Genomic DNA, 15,539 nt, shown 5'->3' with positions numbered 1-15,539 from the left:
TGTATGTATCATCCTGATTTTCATAAAAAGTGAAAGGTGAGTGCCATTTCTGGACCTGAGCAGCACAGTGGTCCTAGATAATATCTAATATGCAACAGGCAGATGTCCTTTTGATCAGACCACATAAAGATCTGTATAAAGATCACCAGCTTGCGTTTTGAATGTATTTATTTTGCTTCCATGTGTTTTCTATTGACTTTATAAATTTATTAATTGGCCCTAGGCCAGTGATGGCAAACCTATGACACATGTGTCAGAGGTGACACGTGAACTCATTTTTTTGGTTGATTTTTCTTTGTTAAGTGGCATTTAAATATATAAAATAAATATCAAAAATATAAGTGTTTTACTATGGTTGCAAATATCAAAAAATTTCTATATGTGACTCGGCACCAGAGTTAAGTTAGGGTTTTTCCAAATGCTGACACTCCAAGCTCAAAAGGTTCGCCATCACTGCCCTAGGCAGTTTGGCTTAGTGATAGAGTGTCGGCCTGTGGACTGAAGGGCCCTGGGTTCCATTCTGGTCAAGGGCATATGCCTGGGTTGTGGGCTCGATTCCTGGTGCGGGGCATGCAGGAGGCAGCCGATCAACAACTCTCTCTCACCATTGATGTTTCTGTCTATCTCTCCCCTTCCTTCCTCTCTGAAATCAATAAAAATGTATTTAAAAATGTAGGGATTAAAAAAACGAATTAAACAATTGACTATGCAAGATATGGTCTGTGTTTATAGGAAAAATATTGTAACTTCTATGCAGTGGAGCAAAAGTGGTGCAGGTTTATGATCGTCAGTGGATTTGTGGTTTGTTCAAAGTAAGATGAATATTAACCATGTGCAATATATCATCATCATTGTTATTATTCTAGGCTATGAGGTGATTCATTATTCATGAGCAGTAAGTAAATATATGAACAGAGTTTACTGTTGTGATAAAATAAAACTTAAATACATTTATCTGACATGGTTTATCTGACTTTTTATGCAACACATAATCCTTATTGTGTTGCACAGTACACAGGCATAAGTTGTAAACTGTTCACTTTAAGACTCATAATTAAAATTACTTTTACAAAGACAAAAGTACTTTTAGTTTTCTTATTTTATTTGGATTCCTTGTATCCTGAATCAACATCAATGGGGTTCAGCAGAGAAATGATTCAGAATGGGGTATTTACCACTACTTCAAAGCAAATTGCAGCTCTAGCTGCTTTGGCTTAGAGGACAGAGCCTTGGCCTGCAGACTGAAGGGTCCCAGGTTCGATTCTGGTCAATGGCACATGCTCAGGTTGCGGGCTTGATCCCCAGTAGAGGGCATGCAGGAGGCAGCCGATCAATGATTCTCTCTCATCATTGATGTTTCTATTTCTTTCTTCCTCTCTGAAATAAATAAAAATATATTTTTTAAAAAAGGAAAATGCATGCGCCTCTGAACTTGCTATATCTTAACTAGTGGAAGAAGCAATAGGCTTTCCATGTTCCAGAAGCAGGAACAACTTGTCCTTAATTTTGTTTAATAGAAAATGTATAGGGGAGTGAATCTCAAGATTGAGTGTGTCTACTACAACATGGAATATAATAAGAAAACTGTAATAATTGCATTAGTTATGTACTTGTTAAATGTCTAAGACAGGGTGATTTGGTAAATTAAATTGCTACCTGCATATAAGATCTTGGCTGGGTATTTTTTTAAAAAAGAAACACTGTGTAATGGATGGATTTTATGTTAAAAATATCTGCTGTTCCTTCCCTGTGAGAGGAGGATAGTTTTTCAGTCTCCCACTGACATGGGTTTAGCTATGTGACTTGCTTACTTCCAAGAAGTGTGAGGGAAATAATGTCTGCCACATTGGAGCACAGATTTTAAGAACATTGTGAGGTTTCAGCTAGATAATTTAAGAGACATTGCCTAGCTGTGTGCCAGAAATCTAGACAGTCATAGGTTAAAGAAGAATAAAAACAACCACAGACAAAGAAATTCTGTTAGGGCACAATTGCCCACTCAAACAATGGGTCAGTTAGGTTTTCTCTTAGTTTGAAATAAAAATTCCAAAGGTTACCCTTTGAGCAATGGCCTAGATGATATGAATAATGGCATTATTTTCTAGGCTAATGCTAGAGTAAGGGAAGAAATAAGATAAGCAAGGGTTTCATGTTTGGCTAAAGTAGGAAGTCTTGATCCAGTGTCTTGGGCAGAAGTCTAGATCTAGTCATGCACATCAGTTACTTCTTTTCCTAGTCAGTTTGTTTTGAAGGTCTTCATTGCTTGTACAGAATCGGGTATCAAGTGAAACCTTCCTTAGCTGTGAGATGTGTACCTAACGCTCAGTGTCTTCTAGATTTGCAGCAGTGTCAATGATCAGGAGCAGTTGATAAGGTCCCTTTCAACAGGACTCAAGGGCTGTCCTCTTCCAATGATGCTTCCAGAACACGCAGTTACTAGGCTCTGGGCCAGCCGTGGGCAAACTATGGCCCGCGGGCCAGATCCGGCCCATTTGAAATGAACAAAACTAAAAAAAAAAAAGACCGTACCCTTTTATGTAATGATGTTTACTTTGAATTTATATTAGTTCACACAAACACTCCATCCATGCTTTTGTTCCGGCCCTCCGGTCCAGTTTAAGAACACATTGTGGCCCTCGAATCAAAAAGTTTGCCCATCCCTGCTCTGGGCTCTGATCTAAAGGATCATTTGAATTGAAGTCTGGAAAATCTTCTTTGACTTGTTAATGATGGGCTTGAGCATAAGACATTAAAGACATACAGTAGCTGGTCATACTAGCACATGATGATGAGGGAGTAGCAGATGGTTTTATTCCAATAAACACTGGTCTACTGGTACAGTGCCTCATGTGAAGTCAAAGCACATTTTCTAACTGGGAGGGCATCAGCCTTGAGGCAAGGGAAGGCTTTAACCTATTTGGAAAACATACCCAACAATAAGAAGGTATTGATAACTCATACTAAGTGACAGTTGAGTGAAGTCAAGTTGGAGGAGCTAAAAGGGTTCAGAGGGAGGAAGTCTGAGAACAAAATAGTTTATCTTCAGTGCACTATGGTGGGTAAAGAAAGGCAAAAATGAAAAATAGGATTTGCGAGGAAGCCTGAAAAAAACAAGTTGTTTTCCTGAGTTTCCCATAGCCCTGAATGTTCATTTAATGTATAGGCATTGTTTACCCATCTAAGTTTCTCAAATTCAGAAAACTGTTGCCATGTTAGAGGGATATCAGGATTAAAAAAAAAAAAAATTGGCAATGAAGGACTATTTTTGTTGTTGTTGTAGCAGAATGGACTTCATGTGCCATGATCTCTATAAATTCTACTAGAGGCCCGGTGCATGAAATTTGTGCACTTTGGGGGGAGGCATCCCTCAGCCTGGCCTGAGCCCTCTCACAGCCCGGGAGCCCTGGGAGGTTGTCCAATTGATGGCTTAGTGGGTCTACGCCATCAGTTGGACATCCTTAGCATTGCCACGGAGGCAGGAGAGGCTCCCACCACTGCCGCTGTTCTTGCCAGCTGTGAGCTCAGCTTCTGGCTGACTGATGCTCCCCTGTGGGAGTACACTGACCACCTGGGGGCAGCTCCTGTGTTGAGTGTCTGCCCCCTGGTGGTCAGTCTGCATCATAATGACCACTCATTCCACCATTTGGTCATTTGCATATTAGCCTTTCATTATATAGGATACACTATAGATAAGGCCCCCTAGAATCATAAGAAATGCAAAAAATTCACTGTTAACTCTTTCTCGAAATGCCCCTATTGAAAATAAAATTGCCCCCTTGTGGGGCCTGTGCTGCACCTTGGGAACCACTGGGCTTGACACTTTTCCTCTCTGAGCTTCATTTCTGAATACATACATACACATATACCATGGAAATTGTAATCTCTTCTCTGTCTACCTCACTGGGTTGTCATGAGGAGGTTTTGAGCTAATAAACCTAGAAATGTTTAATCAAGTAAGTGATGTCTAAATGGGAAGGGATTGTTATTTTTAAGCCCACGGGTACCTTCGCAGGTAGCAGGTGCTGATTAGGGGAGGAGGCATGATTGTTTCCTGGGACTGTAGCTATCAAACTTTGCAGAGGGTTCCGCAGGCCTCAGAGGGGCAGGCTCTGGCCAGCAGCCCTGTAGCGGTCATTGTCCCTGGAGGTGCTGGGGGGGGGGAAGTAGGGGGATACTAGGGGGTGACGAGGCCAAAGGGGGAGTAACTGTGAAACTTCCCTGCTTGGTGCCATTCTTTAAATTGTATGTGGCCATTTCCCAGCTGTCTGTGCTCAGGGCGGGGCTCCAATCTCCTGGAGCGGGGCTGGGACAGGCCAGGGTAGGGCCAGGCGGGCTAGGAGGGCAAGGGTCAGTGCGCTTTTGCTGTGGAGAAGGTGCTGCTGCTGGGGGTGGGGGATGGGTCTGACCCTGGAGGGGGCTTGCTCAGGCCTGCCTCCACCTGAGTCTGGTCTTGTAAGGAGGAGAGGTGTGCACGGCCCCAGTGGAGGGGGCCCAGCAGCGGTGGGCCACAGGCCCTGGGTACCTCGGGGGCACTGATGGGTCGTCCTTGGCATGAGGCATGCTATTGCTGTGGTCGCCCCTGGCGGGGGTGGCGGTGGAAGAGATTGGGAGGCCGAGGTGCAGACTGCGGCTACTCCTGAGGCTGGGTCTTCTCCCTGTCCAGTCAGCCTCCCCGTCCCCCCTGGGATGTGGGGGCTGGGGTAGGGTGTCCATGCAGAGGGATTGGAAGAGCTCCCCAAGGCCTCTTCCTCTTCCTTCTTTGCAGTCAGGCTCCTGTCAGGCACTATCCTCAGACCCCTGGGAACTTGGCTCTGGCTGCCCTGCCCCTCCATGGCTCCCTGAAACCCCCACCCCACTCAGCTCTCCCTGGCCGCCTGCCTGTCAAGAGGCTGCTGGGGTGCCCTGCTGCAGGCAGCGTTGTCCCGGGGCAAGGGGTGGGGGTATGGGGAGCAGTTCCAGTGAAGTTTAGTAAACCCCAGGTTGGTGTCGAGATTCAGCTGCGGGGCCATGGGGGAGTCTGCCTGGGCAGGAGGAAATCGTGCTAGACCTGGAGGCCCACCCCATGGCCCCGCAGCCCGCCCACCCTGTGAATAGTTGTGATGTGATGCATCCCGGATAATTTGCATATTCCTCTATTTTATATAAATAGACTAGGGGCCCGGTGCACGAAATTCGTGCACTGGGTGGGGGGGGGGGGAGTGTCCTTCAGTCCAGCCTGCCCCCTCTCACATACTGGGAGCCCTCAGGCGTTGACCCCCATCACCCTCCAATCGCAGGATCAGCCCCTTGCCCAGGCCTGACGCCTCTGACAGAGGTGTCAGGCCTGGGTAGGGGACTCTCATTTCCCCCCATCACTGGTTCTGCCCCCAGCCCAGGCCTGATGCCTCTGGCCCAGGCATCAGACCTGGGCAGGGGACCCCCAGACCCCTCCGATTGCTGGCTCTGCCCCTTGCCCAGGCCTGATGCCTCAGCCAGAGGCGTAGACCCCCATCACCCTCTGATCACCTGATCCGCCCCTTGCCCAGGCCTGACGCCTCCGCCAGAGGTGTCAAGCTTGGACAGGGGACCCCCATTTCCCCCCGATCACTGGCTCTGGCCCCCGCCCAGGCCTGAGGCCTCTGGCCCAGGAATCATGCCTGGGCAGGGGACCCCCATCTCCCTCTGATCGCTTGCTCCACCCCCCGCCCAAGGCTGACGCCTCTGACCCGGGCTTCAGGCCTGGGCAAGGGGACCATCATATCCCCCCAATCCCCGGCTCCGCCCCCCGCCCAGGCCTGATGCCTCGACCAGAGGAGTTGACCCTCATCACCCTCTGATCACCAATCACCGGATCGGCCCCTTGACCAGGCCTGAGGCCTCCGGCAGAGGTGTCAGGCCTGGGCAGGGGACCCCCAGCTCCCCGTGGTTGCATCCGGCCCGGGCAGTGGGGACCCGCAGCGACAGCAGATATAAACTGGGGCACTGGGAGATGTAGAGGTGTTTTTAACGTGAGTTTTCTCAGGGACCAGACCTTGAGCATCCTGAAGTTCCACACCACCCTAGCCCTGGTCGTAAGCAAAGACTGCTTGTTCACGGGGTAACTATTGCAAGCCTCTGGACACACCTGGCCAACTGCCAGGGATGTTTGAACTGAACCCAGACCTGCCCACAGGCAATCACTGAGATTTTTTTTTAATTTTAATTTTTGTTAATCCTCGCAGAGTATACTATTCCATTAATTGTTTCTTTGTGGAAGGAAGGGAAGGAGGAGGGGTGGGGGTGGCAGAGAGAGAAACACCGATGTGAAGGAGACTTTGGTTGACTTCCTCCCGAACGCACCTGATGGAACCAGGGATCTAATCTGCAACCTAGGTTCATGCCCGTGACCAGTTATGGAACCCGCCACCCTCTGGTGCTCAGGCAGAAGCTCTAACCAGGGAAACACATCCACCAGGCAGTCTCCGCGATTTGAGTTACTTGGGCTTTGCACATGGGCTCTGGCTGCCCTTGACCACAAGGCCCTCTGCACATGCCTCGTGATGTCAGAGGCCGTTGCCTGGTTACTGTGATTCCGAGGGGAGAGATGCTAAACTGCCAAACTGCCCTGCTTGAATGCTGTGGCGTGAGGTGGTTGGCTAGAGAGCTAGTAGTGAGCTCAGGAGGCGCGAAAAGCGGAGGGAAGGTGCGGCTTCTCTGAAGCCCTGACTCTCCGCCATGAAGAAGGTGTTTTCTTTTCTGAAAAGTCCCAGGGTGGCGGCCATGGACTCCCCCACCAATCCTGGGAGCAGTGGCGTGGGAGCCCGAAGGCCTCTCTTTCGAGACACAGATATGGGAGCGATCCACAAAGCTGCCAGCGTGGGCAACGTGCGGAAAGTGAAAAAAATCCTGTTGTTCAGGAAAAGTGGCCTGAACGATAGGGACAGGATGAGCAGGTGATGGGGACTGGGAGGCTGGGGGCCCGGGGTCTACTGGGAGGAGGCGGGTGGACTTGGGAGAGACGCCCCTTGCGGGTCTCAGCAGGTGGGAGCAGCCTCCTGTCAGCCAGGGCGCTGCAGCTCCTCCCTGGTGGACACCTGACCTGGGGTCTAGCCCTCAGACCAACTTCATGATCAAAGACAACACCATAAGGACCCGCTCACAGTGCCTCTTACAGAACACTTTACTGACAACTTTTGAGTGATGTAACTGCATATCAATAATGGAAACAAAATTAAGTATATACAGCATTTTGTACTAGATTAGAGACCTGGTGCACAGAATTTGAGCGCTGAGGGAATGGGGGGAGTCCCTCAGCCAGGCCTGCACCCTCTCACAGTCCAGGACCCCTCGCTCCTTACCTCCAGCCTGCTCACTGCTCCTTAGTGCTGCTGCAGAGGCAGGAGAGGCTGCTGCCACCGCCGCTGCCCTCACCAACTTTGAACCCAGCTTCCGGCTGAGTTGAGCTCCCCCTGTGGGGGCACACTCACCACCAGGGGCTAGCTCCTGCGTTGAGCGTCTTCCCCCTGGTGGTCAGTGATATCATAGCGACTGGGCATTCTGCTGTTCGGTTGATTTGCATATAAGGTTTCTATTACATAGGATGTACACATTTTTACACTATAATGTCACATGCTATAGAAAAATGAATAATGAGAGAAATAATTCCCATAATCGATCACCCTCTGAGCTAAAAGTTCTTTGGATAAAATCCAATAACCGCTTTATATCCGTGTGCACCTATGGTCCTAATGGCGGGACCTCAGAAGGAACTTTGAGTGGGAAGATGGCTGTGGTCCTGATTAGGAAGACTCACTTTCTCAAAATGTGTGCCTTCCTATGTTTATCAATTTTACAACCAAGTAAATATGTTTTAAAATTGTTTCAATTACATGCTATCTTTCATTGTTGTGATGAAATTAAGAAAATTTTGTATAGTCGACACAGGTTTACCCTTCTAGCTATCATCAGGTGCTATAAACTTTCAGAAAGTATTTATTTACAGATAAATGATTGGAACAGAATGGGAAATTCCAAACACCCCAAATATATGTAAGACTTTAGAAATTGACACTGATGACATTTCATATGTGTAGAAAAGGGTCAGTTAAAAATGGTGGAAATTTTCTGTTAAGTATTTGGAGAAAAATAACTAGATTAAAATAAATTCCCGATTAAAAATTTTAAATATAGAAAATGAGAACAGTACCAGAAGAAAGCACAAAGGATTATTTATACATTTTTAAAAAAAATGTTGACCAAGACTTCAAGAGCAAGATTTCAGGAGATTGACTGAGCAATATAAAAAATTCAAACCCACTGTGTATCAGAAAATAATATTATCAAAATCAAAGAAAATGTGCTTGCAAAATATTTGCAATGTATGTGTATCAGAGGGAAAAGTATGTCTTCCTTTTACAGAGAAGTCTTTAAAATCAACAAGAGCTGAACCTGTTTGGCTCAGTGGATAGAGCGTCGGCCTGCGGACTCAAGGGTCCCAGGTTCGATTCTGGTCAAGGGCATGTACCCTGGTTGCGGGCACATCCCCAGTGGGGGGTGTGCAGGAGGCAGCTGATCGATCTCTCTCATCGATGTTTCTAACTCTCTATCCCTCTCCCTTCTTCTCTGTAAAAAAATCAATAAAATATATTAAAAAAATAAAAATAAAAATAAATAAAATCATCAAGAAAAAACTCTAATTTGAAAGTGGACAAAGTGCTTTTTGCATAAGTATAAGTGACCAGCATACAAAGGGAAAAATATTTAGTGTCCTGGTAAGAAAGGAATAAGTTAAAAGAGGAGTTAAACAGTATTTTCCATCCAAAAAATTTGTGAAGTTGACCAGTGATTGTCTTTATATTCCTACTTCAAGTTTAAGTTGCTTTTGATTTTGAAATAGGAAATTTGATGCTGAGCACCACACTTAGCATATGTATTCCCTCTACCCATCAATTCTATTTATACTAAAATATCATTATGAAATAATTAGATAAATTACACAATTTGTTTTACTCAGCACTTCTTAAAATAGCAGTGTATTAATAAGAAAGACTCAGTTTGGTTATACATACAAGAAGACTATGATCGTTTGTTATGGAAAAAATATGTGCAAAATGTGATAAAATTTATTTCTGGGCATTTGTATTATAAATGAACATTTCCTTTGTAAAAAATATAATTTCTTTAATGAACATATACAGACATTCTAGTAAATATGAATTGATTTCTCACTTTCTGTTTTTGGGAATTTTTTGGAAAATGTTTTGAGGCTTGGTATCTTCTGACAACTATTGGCCTCTTCAGAAGTAAAGAGAATATTTTTACTTTTATGTTTATTTTTACTGTTGACACTGTTACAGATGTCCCCCATTTCACCTCCTCAGTGCCCTTCCACCCAGCGCCCTTCAGCCTTCACGCATTGCTGTCTGTGTCCATGGGCTGTGCACATATGTACATATGTTCTCCGGCGAATCTCTTCCAGTTCCCCCGCCCCCTCCCTCTGAGATCTGTCAGTCTGGCCCATGTATCCATGCCTCTGCTCTTATTTTGTTTGTCAGTTTATTTTGTTTGTTAGATTCCACATGTAAGTGAGATCATATAGTATTTGTCTGTCTCTGACTGGCTTATTTCATTTACTGTAATAACCTCCAGATCCATCCATGCAAAGGGTATAAGAGCGCCTTCTTTTTACAGCAGCGAGTATTCCATGGTGTAAATGTACGACATCTTTTTCATCTTCTTATCTACTGACGGGCACTTGAGTTGTTTGTCACCTATGCCTGTAAGCACACCATATGTGTTTTACTTCATATAGCTTTATTACATATAATATGTAAATGATTATAGCTTAATCTTTTTCGTTGTGTGGTTATAAAAATGAAAAATTCAAAATAGTGCCCTGACTAGTATGGCTCAGTTGGTGGGAGCATCGGCTGGTATCCCTCCTGTACACTGAAAGGTCTCAGGTTCTTTTCAAGTCAGGGCTCCTATCCAGGTTTCTGGTTTGATCACTGCTTGGGTGGGGTGCCTACAGGAGGCAACCAATTGATGCTTCTCCTTCACCTCGGTGTTTCTCTCACTCTCTCCCTCTCCTTCCCTCTCTCAAATCAATTAAAAATAATTTTTAAAAAACATTTAAAAATGTTCTTTTTGTTTTATTGTTGACAGCATTACAGATGTCTCCCATTTTTTCCTTTTTTGTCCTCTCTCCACCCAAACCCCACCCCACCAGGTGACTTTCCCATATTATTGTCTGCGTCCATGGGTTATGCATATCTGTTCTTTGGTTGATCTCTTCCTGTCCTTCCACTACCACCCTGGTATCTGTTGACCTATTCCATGCATCCAAACCTCTGGACATATTTTGTTCATCAGTATGTTTTCTTCATTAGATTACACATATAAGTGAGATCATGTGATGTTTTTCTTTCTCTAACTGGGTTTTTTTCTTTAAAAAAGTAATAAAATAGAAAATATAGGAGAACCATGGCCTGTGGGGATCGGCCGAAACAGGCAGTCCAACACCACCTGCCGCTCCTGCCTGCCACTTTTGCTCATCCCGGCCCTGCTGCACTTGCCCCCACCAGTGTTCCTGCTGCTCTGCTGCAGTCTCGGGGCTGTGGTGGCCAGCCGTAAGCCCTGTATCTGGCGCCTGTCCATCAGCTGAGCCACGCTCCCGCTGTGGGAGCACACTGACAACCAGGGGCAGCTCTTGTGATGAGCGTCTGCCCCTGGTGGTCAGTTCACATCATAGTTACTGGTCGAGCAGTCGCATAGGCTTTTATGTTTATACTAGAGGCCAGTGCACAAAATTGCATGGCCCTGCCCACTCACGTGCACTCCGCTAATCGGCACATGCCCCACCCACCCGCGTGAACCTCACTGTGCCCGCCTCACTGAGCCCACCTTTCCACAACCACCCGCCCACCGCCCAGCCACCCTTTGGCCATCAGCCTTGGTCCAATCGAAGCTTGTGGGCTGCAGGGGAGGGACTGAGAGGTGCTCCATGCACCTCCTGGTGACTGGTCATTTGGTCATTACGGTGTGAAGGCATTACGTCCACTGGCTTTTTTATAATATAGACTAGTGGCCCAGGGCACAAAATTTGTACACATTAAAAGGGAATTAATTAGAGGAAATATTTTAATGTTGCTATTTGCCCTTTCTCTGTAATAGAAGTGTCAGAGCTGAAAGAAAATTAGTAAAATGTATATGAAAATCTTCCTCCTGTCAGAGTCTGGAGCACACCTTGCGACCCAGAGTCAAGTTCCCAGCCACCCACTGCACCTCGAAATTGCACGAGACCCAGACCCGGCTAGCCCCACCCCCACTGGGCAAGATCCAGACCCAGCCAGCCCCACCACCATCAAGCCCCGCCAGGCCTGGCACCAGGGCAGGGGCATGGCCTGAGGTTCCCCATATACCCCTGTCGGGCGGTGGGTGCAGACTAAGGTCCCCTGTCAAGCCCCACCGGGCGGGTGGCACAGCCTCAGGTCCCCCACCCAGACCCAGCACCACGCAGCCACAGGTCCCTGACGGTCGCTCATTACCGCTTGTTACGGGAACCCTGCCTCTGCTGTGGGCACAGCCATCTTGTGGTGGCCTGATGGAGTGAGGGTCAATTTGCATATTATCTCTTTATTATATAGGACTAGAGGCCTAGTGCTTGAAATTCGTGCGTGGGGGGTGGTCCCTCAGCCCAGCCTGCACCCTCTCCAATCTGGGATCCCTCAGGGGATGTCCAACTGCTGGTTTAGGCTCTGTGGAATCGGGCCTAAACCGGTAGTTGGATATCCTTCTCACAATCTGGGACCACTGGCTACTAACCGCTCACCTGCCTGCCTGCCTGATTGCCCCTAACCAGCTCTGCCTGTCTGCCTGATGGCCCCTAAGTGCTCTCCCCTGCTGGCCTGATCACCCCTTATTGCTCTCCCCTGACAGCCTGATCATCCCTAACCACCTCTACCTCTGCCACCATGGATTTGTCTAGAAGGACATCTGGAAGGACATTGGAAGATGTCTGGTCTATCTGGTCTAGTTAACATATTACCCTTTTATTAGTATAGATAGATAGTATTCCATTGTGTAGGTATACCACTGGTTTTTAATCCACTCATCTGCTGCTGGGCACTTAGGCTGTTTCCAAATTTTAGCTATTGTAAATTGTGTTGCTATGAATATAGGGGTGCGTATATTCTTTCTGATTGGTGTTTCTTATTTCTTGGGATACATTCCTAGAAGTGGGATTGCTGGGTCAAATGGAAGATCCATTTTTAATTTTTTCAGAAAACTCGATACTGTTTTCCACAGTGGCTGCAGCAGTCTGCACTCGCACCAGCAGTGCACAAGTATTCCTAGTTCTCCACATCCTCGCCAGCACTTGTTGTTTATTGATTTGTTGATGATAGCCATTCTGACAGGTGTGAGATGGTACCTGGTTTTCATTTTAATTTGCATCTCTCGGGTGATCAGTGACTTAGAGCATCTTTACATATGTCTCTTGGCCTTCTGTAAGACATTCTGAATTAAAAATTGGATTCCAATGTCAGAGATGTTAAAGTGAGAGAATATAAGCATTTTAGAATAATTGAAATACTGTGTTCTTCCTAATCCTTAAAACACATGTGCAAAGTAGGTATAATGATATCAGTTTGCTAATTGATATGTTGTCTTTGTAAAGTGGTGGCAATAGTAATAATGATACTAATATCATAATTATTAAGCTGTTTTTATGTGCAAGTTACTGCAGTAAACACTTTGCATAGATTCTCATTAAAACAAACAATGGTGCCCTGTGAGATGCCTATTATTTTTATCCCCATTTTGTTGATGAGGAAATTGAAGCCCAGAAAGGCCAAGTGACAGCTAATAAGTGACAATTAAAATAGGATCAGAACCAAGTTAAGCTGAATTCCCAGGTCATCCTCTCTGTATTCAAACAGGCTTTTCCTTCACTAATGTGGTGAGTAACAAAAACTAATAAATATTGTACTGTCTCCAGAAGAAAATTAAATATTTGCTTTGAAGGCATAGAGAGAAATGTTTACAATTACGTGGATATTGTAGGCTTTCATCTGGTGCCCTCTAATTCTCTAAGCAGTCCTCTCACTTTCATAGGACTGCTCTGCATGTGGCCTGTGGCAAGGGCCATCCGAGAGTGGTGAGACTGCTAACACGTAGACATTGCCTATTGAACCTCTGTGACATTGACAACAAAACGGCTCTCATTCACGTATGTATTAGCCAACTATGTCAACATGAGAGGGGTTTAATTGAATTACTTAGAATAAAAATGAGTTTATCTCATTTAACGAGAAGCCATTGGTGAAACTTGTGGAATGTTTACTTTGAATTCCTAGAACTTATAATCTATTTCTTGGCATAATACTGACAGGCCATACAATATGACCAAGAGGAATGTGCAACCATTCTTCTAGACCATGGTGCCGATCCAAATGTAATGGACATCCACGGCAACACTCCTCTTCACTATGCTGTCCTTGGCCACAATACAGCAATAGTGGAAAAGCTACTTTCCTGTATGGCAAATATGGAAGCAAGAAATAAGGTATAGATCAAGTAACTCTATTTACAAAATATTTGAAATACATGTTTTTACTTTAGTTTCAAGCCTTTTAAAAATTGTATGTTCTATTAATTTTAAAGAGAAAGGAAAGGAGAGGGAGAGAGAGATAGAAACATCAGTGATGAGAAAGAATTATCCATTGGCAGCCTCCTGCCCATCCCGTCTGGGGATTCACCCCACAAACTGGACATGTGCCCTGACCTCCTGGTTCAAGGGTCAGCACTCAACCACTGAGCCACACCAGCTGGGCACAAGAACTTTCTTTCTTTCTTCTTCCTCCCTCCCTCCCTCCCTCCCTCCCTCCCTCCCTCCCTCCCTCCCTCCCTCCCCTCTCTTCCTTCCTTCCTTCCTTCCTTCCTTCCTTCCTTCCTTCCTTCCTTCCTTCCTTCCTTCCTTCCTTTCTTCCTTCCTTCCTTCAAAGATTTTCTTTCTCAAATGCATACACTGAATAAAATAGATCAGGCCCTATCACCATGGAAACACTCCAAAGCCCAGTCAGGGGGCTGGAGAAATGTAGGGTCCATGGTAGGGGGCAAAGCTCTGTCTCCAGCTACCCTTCCATCCCAGAAGGAAGAACTTCCTGTTAGTGCCTGGGAGTGGGCGATAGGCTCAGAGCCCACTAAGGCTGAAGGCCTGGGGGAGTGAAGTGATGCTGGGGACTGGCTGCTGTGCTGCCAGGGGCTTAGGAAATGGTGCTGCTGGGAATGGGTGGGAGGAGGAAGCCTAGTACCCAGCAAGGGGAGCTGGGTGAGTGCAAGAGGGAAGAGGAAGCCCCAGTCCACAGGCAACAAAATAACAACAGGATACCACGATAGGAAAACAGATTCTGGGAACCCGTACTGTAAATGTTGGAAGTGAGATTTGGAGAAGGATGCTGCAGTTAATCTGTTGAAGAGGCAGTGCAGGGCATTTTAAAGGGAAGAACAGTCAGTGACTGCACAGGGGTGAGAAGATAGGGGATCCTTTTATTTATTTTTCCTCCTCACCAGAGGATTTCCCCCCCCCCATTGATTTTAGAGAAAGTAGAAGGGAGAGAAGGATGAGGGGTGAAAGAGAGAAACATTAATGTGTGGGTGCCAACTGCATAGGCCCAGACCAGGGCTGGGGACCAAATCTGCAACTCAGGTGCAATCTCTGGAATGGGAATCAAACCTGGATCCTTCCATGAGCAGGCCAATGCTCTAACCAGTGAGAACACCAGGCAGGGCAAAAGGGGCTACTTTTTATTTACTTTCTATATCATATGTGTAAGTTCATAAGTTTTAATGTTCAGTTTATATATATATATATATATATATATATATATATATATATATATATAATTTAATAAATTATAAACTGTTTTTCTGTTTATACAGGATGACTTCACACCATTTTCACTTGCTAAATATGAAAACCAAGAGAAAATGGTGGAATTTTTAGTAACTAGAGCTTCAAAAATCAATCACATGGAAAGGTACAATTGCTCATTCCTTGTTTTATATTTGGAGGGTACATTTATTAAAGCTAGGTTCAGTGAAATAATGAAGGGCTTAGTTGGAACTATTCTAAGCTGCCAGAGAGATTGAAATAAAGCTGCAGGAGAAGACCGGATTTTCTCCTTTGTTACCAGATCTGTCCCTCCCCCCCCCCCCAAGGACACTAGAACATCTTCGTTTAGGCAGTGGAAGGTCCCATGTCACCTTTCCCAGAGAAGTAGGCAGCAGCTTGCCTGAGACTCCATAATTGAGGTTGGCCCCTCAAAGGACCTCTTTGCCATAAGAATGAAACATTCCCAAGTGAGTTGAATTTACCTCAGGTTTCAAAATATTTTGAATTATGCCTCACATGGAAGCCAGTTAGAAAGCTCTGACTCAAGAGTAGGTTAAGGGTCCTTACAATTGCTAAGACCCCATCATGACTCATCAGTATCCATTAGTGACAAGTAGGATTCTGTCATCCAAGCCAATTGGGTGTGGACAGGGATATTAAGCATCATTCTCATAAAGATCTGCTGGCT

General features: G+C 45.7%; 1 long non-coding RNA gene across 1 annotated transcript; it reads left to right on the top strand.

Annotated features, from left to right (window-relative positions):
* Positions 1-12,913: 12,913 nt before the first annotated feature.
* Positions 12,914-15,000, top strand: LOC132226671 (uncharacterized). The gene is made up of 3 exons (XR_009451070.1): positions 12,914-13,186; positions 13,349-13,522; positions 14,899-15,000. It is a non-coding gene; the product is annotated as an uncharacterized LOC132226671 (long non-coding RNA).
* The last annotated feature ends 539 nt before the right edge of the window (positions 15,001-15,539 follow it).

Source organism: Myotis daubentonii, chromosome 1 (genome assembly GCF_963259705.1).
Source record: "Myotis daubentonii chromosome 1, mMyoDau2.1, whole genome shotgun sequence".
Taxonomy (NCBI): Eukaryota; Metazoa; Chordata; class Mammalia; order Chiroptera; family Vespertilionidae; genus Myotis; species Myotis daubentonii.
Note: the sequence above shows the minus strand (reverse complement) of the source record. Positions and strands in the feature narration are given on the sequence as shown.